Source organism: Balaenoptera acutorostrata, chromosome 4 (genome assembly GCF_949987535.1).
Source record: "Balaenoptera acutorostrata chromosome 4, mBalAcu1.1, whole genome shotgun sequence".
Classification (NCBI taxonomy): Eukaryota; Metazoa; Chordata; class Mammalia; order Artiodactyla; family Balaenopteridae; genus Balaenoptera; species Balaenoptera acutorostrata.
In genome coordinates this window covers 70,862,214-70,869,253 of record NC_080067.1, presented here as the reverse complement: position 1 = coordinate 70,869,253, position 7,040 = coordinate 70,862,214, and the positions used below count along the sequence as shown (strand labels likewise).

The following is a 7,040-nucleotide window of genomic DNA, read 5'->3' as shown; positions in this document are numbered from 1 at the left end:
AAGCAAAATCATTTTATATATCAAAGCTGGGGGAGTATGCAACAGTTCTGACTTGACTTAGTCTGCAAAATGAGGAATGTATATGTTTTGTGGGATCAGATGTTTCTTTTGTATGTAAATGTGCATTCTTTTAAAAGAAGAGACTTCAGTATGTTATCAAAGAGAGGGCTTTAATTTTTTTAACCAAAGGTGAAGGAATATATGGCAGAGTTGTAAATATATAAATATATATATATATATAAAATAAATATATATAAACCTAAAAAAGATATATTAAAAATATAAAACTGCGTTAAAGGCTCGATTTTGTATCTGCAGGCAGACACGGATCTGAGAATCTTTATTGAGAAAGAGCACTTAAGAGAATATTTTAAGTATTGCATCTGTATAAGTAAGAAAATATTTTGTCTAAAATGCCTCAGTGTATTTGTATTTTTTTGCAAGTGAAGGTTTACAATTTACAAAGTGTGTATTAAAAAAAAAAAGAACAAAAAAAGCTGCGGAAGGAAAAATGTGTAGTTTTGTTCTAGTTTTCGGTTTGCATATACCTGTACAACGTGTCCTACGGTGCCTTTTTTTCATGGAAGTTTTCAACGGGGAACGACCGCACCATCCCTTTTGGAAGTGTAGGCAGACACAGGGACTTGGAGTTATCACTAACTAAGCTCTCTTTGGGAATGTTTGTCTCATCCCATTCTGCGTCATGCTTGTGTTATAACTACTCCGGAGACAGGGTTTGGCTGTGTCTAAACTGCATTACTGAGTTGTAAAATATAGCTGTACAAATACAAGAATAAAATGTTGAAAAGTCAATTCGGTTTGTTCTGGGATTTTTTTCCTTGTGCCGGAATTGAGACTTGGATATCCGAGTCTGTTTCCCCAGCTCTTCACCTGGTGGGAGGTGCTCACGGAGGGCAGCCGCTGCTGGCCGCGGGGCTCAGAAAGACAGAGGCCGGGGCTTGCTCTTGCTGGCTGGGCGGGGACCTACACCTTTGGCCCCTGGCAACAGGCTGGACCAAAGACTTCAGATTCTGGTCATGAAGCGCTCAGGTGGGGGGTGTTGGATGGACCTCTCGCCTCTATCTCTGGCCGGTTCCCTCCTCTTTCTGTGTTTTTTTTTTTTTTTTGGGGGGGTTGTTGTTTTAACCAGCTTCATTCACTTTATTTCTCACTCAGAGCTCTAGGCTGAGCTTTAGATGAATGACCTCAGTTATAACCCTTCTGACACCAATGTATGTGTCCTTTCCTCCCCTGGGCCTTGGAGATTTTGCCCTTTCTGTGAAGTGAGAAGGCTCAGCACCTCCTGGCTTCATAAACAATTTCTCTCTGCTGGGGTCCAAGGACAGTACGGAGGCATCTGCCTCAACTCACGCATTCCTCAGCCTTGGTGTCTTTGGAGACTTTCTGCTGTCTGCTGTGTGATGGACAGACATCTATAGACTCAGAAACCTTATGCATTGATATGAGCCAAGCCAATCTCCATCCCGGCAGAAGTGTTCTTTGTCCCAAGAACTCTGTGTTGGAAGTCAGCCACCTCCTCCTGTGCGACCTGGGACAACCAGGACCTCTCTGGGTCCCCTTCCCAACCACCCCTGAGGGGATTGGATTAACTAGATTGTTTATGATTCCATAATTCAGACATAAGTTCACCCTAGCTTACTTTGACACCCCGTTTCATTTTACCTCAGAAAACCTCAAGAGCCAAGTTTGGTTGATGAGAACTAAGAATGGTGAGGACAAGTGTGGTCCTGGCCACCGGGGCAGAGGAGAAAGTCCTCACTCCCCTGTCCCCGTTCCTGGGTGGCAGTGGCAGTGGGGTGGGGACATGAGGCAGAGCCTTTGCTGTGCCCTTGGGCCTCTGGCTGGACAGTGGTGTCCCTTGGCAGTGCGTCTGCAGCAGGCTCCGAGCACGTGCTGGGAAGCCTGCAGGAGCTGACCACCCAAAGCCCCAGAGAGAGCCTCAGAAAGTCACACCGCCCTCTGCCAGCCACATGGCCTTGCAACTCAGGTTTCCTTTGAAAATGACTTTAAAGGACTTGCCAGCTCGAGGCCTCAGCTCACCCTGCTCTTTGAAAAGGGAGAAAATGATCCCTCTGATCCCACAGAAACTTGGCAGAAGAACTTACAAAACAGACAGCTTCAGGAATGACAATTCACAGGCCCGAGGGAGGCTGGCCCCAGGGCCGATTTGCTCCCCAAGGGCCTCTGAGATTGTTTACGTATCATTACTGTTTAATAGAGGGGCTGGGGCAGACAGTGTGGGTGGCATTCAAGTTCAAACAAAAGGAAAGATCAAAGCGTAACTGCAGCCAATTGACAATCAATAATAAGTAAAAGGCAAACATCTCTAAGCAGATAAGCTAGGGCAAAGGGAATATAAAATTTTTATTACAAAAGCGTGACATGAACGCAACTTTTCACAAATGCATAACTTACAAAACGGGGTGCATGATGTTTTTCTCTATGTTGTGGGGTTTCTAGAGGAAAGGTTTCTAAGGACCAGAGTGGTGGTTGTAGGGTCGACCTGGAGAGGGGGGTTGGTTAGAATCTATTTAGGAGCTGGAAGGGATGGGGGATGGTAAGGATTACCTAGCTCAAATCTGTCCTCAACCCATGAAGGGACTGAGATAAGAAACTAGGATGGGGGCTTTCCGTCCTAGAACCATGGCCCAGTTTGTCCGTAACCTCGCGGAGAAGGCCCCGGCGCTGGTCAGCGCTGCTGTGACTTACTCGAAGCCTCGACTGGCCACATTTTGGCACTATGCCAAGGTTGAGCTGGTTCCTCCAACCCCTGCTGAGATTCCCTACAGCTATTCAGAGCTTGAAAACAATTATCAATAGTGCTCAAACTGGTAGCTTCAAACAGCTCACAGTTAAGGAAGCTCTACTGAATGGTTTGGTGGCCACTGAGGTGTGGATGTGGTTTTATGTTGGCGAGATCATAGGCAAGCGTGGCATCATTGGCTATAATGTTTGAAGACCAATCTTTGCTTTGTTATTTGGGTGTTCTTGGACCATGTGTGAGCAGACTGCTATTTGAATAAAATAAGACAATGTGTCAAAATCAGTGTTTCTCTGTCAAGCACTACATGGAAGGTCACAATTTCTCTTGATATTAAGTTGGGTTGTCCTTTGCTTTAATACATGAATACAGCTCTAAATGCATGTCTTTGCTTAGCCTGCAATTGGAAAGGATAGATATGAATATACCAACCTGGTGCATGTATATATGAGGATAGCATTTTATTTTGAAGGCTTGAAATAAATGATATTTAAGCTTAATTTTAGAAAAGTTGGGGAAAGGCTTTGAGAAAACAAGAACTTGTTCCAGTAGGAGAAAAATAATACCATGTGCCAAACGTGGTATATACTAGTTAAATCACCTAGTATAAAGAATACAATTTGGACTGTTTTTCTTTGCTAAACTCAGAGAAAGACCCCTTTGGCAACAGCTGTGTCTGTAAATGTAGGGGTACTTTTTGTCAACTTGAATATTGCTTCTCCAAAAGAGACCAGCCGGGTGATATTCTGTGTGACTTTGTAACATCTTTAACACTAGGACAGAGAATGAAAGAAATGACCTATGTTTTTAATCTAATTTTGGTATGTTATTAATCTGTCTTTTTTTTTTTAAGGACCTATCCTTACAAAAATAAAATATCCTATAGATACTTAACAGGATTATAGTTTAGTATCGTCCATGGGTCAAAATAGTATATTATGTCCTGAAATAAATACAAGTGATTGGTACCAAAAAAAAAAAAAAAAAAAAGAAAGAAACTAGGGTGCACTGGGGCAGAGAGTGGAGGGCAGTCTCCTGTCCCTGACCCCACCCTGAGGGAAAGAAGCACAGTCACAAATGTTCCCATTTTAGAAATAAGAAAACTGAGGCAGGGACTTGTCCAAGGTCACACAGCTAAGAAGTGGCCAACTAATCTGAGTTCACACAACTGCTTGTTGGTAGAACTTCAATCATTTCCTTTTCTTGGGAAAAATGAGCTATTTCCTTTGGAACCTGGGTTCCCATTCCTCTGTCTGTCACTCACAGTAGTATATTTATTAAATGTGGTAATAACATCTTGCATTTGTGAGGTGCTTATGGTTTTCAAAACACCTTGGTATCAATGATCACATTCAATCTCACAACCACTCCTCAGAGTAGAGGTGACAGAGGGATGGAAACCTCAGAAACTCCGCAACAGCAGCAGTGCCAGGAGTTACAATGGAACCAGGGGCCCATAATAACGCATGAAACTACACCTGTACACAGAATTTTCTGCAAGAAACTGCCTTGTCCCCAGCGCTGGAGGTAGAGTCAGACCTTGGGCAGTCACATTTCATACCATGTGACCTCCCTCCCTGACCCCTGATTTGTCTAAGGATGGACACTGGATCCCACAGGCAGGCCTGTAGCCTATCACAGCAGGTAAAGTGCTGCCTGAGAGGGGGCGCTGATGAGCTGGGCCATGAGATCCTGTGTCCTGGGGATTTGTAGTGAAACATGAAGATGACCAGCCAGTCCAGTGTTTCTCGAATTTCGGTCCTTTGTGATCCACCTTCATGATTTTGCTGTAACATCATACCTTGAATATTTATGCACTATTTTTCTTTAAATCGACTCACTTTTAAGATATGGTTCTCCCCATATAAATAAAAATAGAGTTAGTATTCAAAATTAAAATGTTCACTCATATGCCTTCTAGAAATTGTCTCGTATTCTACCAGAGACATGCTTTGCAAAACACTAAGAGAAATGGGGTAAGGAAGAGAAGGAGAATGATGCAGAGAGAAGCTGACCCTCTGGAGAGAAGCTGGGTTCCATTAAGAGCACCACAGTGAGGTCCCCGGAGAAGGCTTGCAACTAGAATGCCCTTCCAGTACCACGTTCTAGGAAGCTTGCCATTGATTGGGGGATTCTGGTTTCAGAATTCTAGAAGATTCCATCCCTTTTATAACCGCTTCATAATAAGGTCTCTGCCTCTACTCCTATATCACCCACCGTACTTGGTCTGGTCTGTGTGAGTCCCTGCTTCCTGGAACTGAAAGAGCACAATTTACACAGGTATCCAGTTGAGGTGTCAGCCATCAGGAAGGCCCTTCAGCACTCTTAGATTGGGTTCAGGCTGAGGCATGCTGTGATCCCTCCCAGGGAAGACACAAAGAGTGGTCTATCCAACATACTGCAACCACGTGGAAAGACCGTGTTCCTCCTAGCCTTCAAAGCAGTGGCAGGAGGCTTCTAAAAGGCACACAGCAGCCCAGCCCTTGGTGAGTGCAAGGGACATAGTATCCAGGGCCACGCACCTTCACTGAAGGAGGAGAAAGCCTCAGCGTCACTAAGGAAGTGGCTTCTAGAAAGGCAGGCACTGAAGCAGGAGGGTCTTGGAGTCTAGGAAGGGCACTCAGTGGGGCTTGGAGCCCCTGGAAAGCTGTCTTACCCCTAAGCCCCTGGGGTCTTGCCCTTTTATTAAATGATTCTGACTTAGGTAACCCCAAGGGACTGGCTTCTCAGTACATTTAAGAGATGAGTTTCCTGGGTCTCTCCTCCCTTTTGTACTTCGAACAGGCAGGTTGGTTAAATATCAAGCATGCTTAGCATCAGAATCACGGAATAGCATGACTGCAGGGGCCTTAGTGATTATGATGCTAGTCTACAGGTGCAGAAGCCATGGGAAAGGCGACATGCCTAAGGTCACACCCAGAATTTTTATCAAAGAGGTCCTGACTCCCAGGTGGTTTGTAATGTGGTCCTAGCCCCCAGGGAGTGTGCGGTCACTCTGGGAAGACAAAACATGGACAAATATGGAAGTAAAATCACAAAGAGACACAAAGAGACATACCATTGTGGCTACAAGATGATGTTCTTGAGGATTCGGGGGCTTTGAGCAGGGGGACCTCAGATGGCAAACTGCTCTTTCAGGGCAGCACAGGGGTAGCTGGCCTGCGGAGCTGGGGGCTGGGCGGAAGCACTCCCAGGGCTGGCAAGCATCTCCCTCCTTTCTGTGGGACTGCAGTGCCTCCTTCTGTCTGAAAAGGGCTCTCCTCCTCAATGTCACCAATAGGAGCCATCTCTGGAGGTGGATAAGTGTGCGAGGGCTGCCTTAACAAAGTACCGCAAACTGAGTGGCCAGGACAACAGAAGTGTGTTGTCCCACCATTCTGGAGGTTAGGAGTCTGAGATAAAGGTGTCGGCAGGGTTGGTTTCTTTTGAGGGCTGTGAGGTAGCATCTTATTCCAGTCCTCTCCTTTAGCTTCCGGTGGTTTCCTGGCCATCCTTGGGACTCCTTCGCTTGCAGAAGTGTCACCTTGATCTCTGTCTTCATCTTTACCCGGTGTTCTCCCTATGTGTGTGACTATGTGTCCACTTTTCCCCTTTTTATATGGATACCAATCAAATGGGAGTAGGCCCACCCTAATAACCTCATCTTAACTAATTATATCTGCACGACCCTATTTCCAGATCAGGTCACATTCTGAGGTCCTGGGGGTTAGGATTTCAACATAAGAATTGGGGGGGGAGGGACATATTTCAGCCCAGGACAAGAATTGTCTGTGGGAGGGGGTTGGTGAGATGCTCTCAGGAGCGGCACCACCCTCACCTCTGCTTTGAGCCTTCTCCCGCTGTCTAAGGTGAAGGGAACTGAGATTTGGAGGGACTTCTTGGCTCCAGGCACCGGGCTTTGTACCGTGGTCTCAGTCATGTCACAAAAAACCACTGGTGGCGGGGGGCTTACTTGACCTCTTCAAGACGAAGAGGCCAGGTCACTTGGCTGAGGTCGGGCAGAGCCTCTTCTGTTTTCCCTCTAACCAGCTGTGTCTCTCTTACCAATGCGAGGTGGTGGGGGGGTGGTCTCACCTCAGAGGAGCGCTAGGGGACCAACTACCTGTGCTCAGTGAGCAACCACACTTCCGTTATGGAGAAGGAAGAAAAATCTAGATCCATGTAGGTCTCTATGGAATAGGGATCACCAAGAATGTGTATACAGACCATTACAGGTTTGATAAAAGCCCCTTAACAGGAACAGGAGGCTATTATAGTT

General features: G+C 45.8%; 1 pseudogene; it reads left to right on the top strand.

Moving 5' to 3' along the window:
* The first annotated feature begins 2,651 nt into the window (after positions 1-2,651).
* LOC103009687 (ATP synthase subunit g, mitochondrial-like) lies at positions 2,652-3,088 on the top strand (annotated as a pseudogene).
* Positions 3,089-7,040: the final 3,952 nt, after the last annotated feature.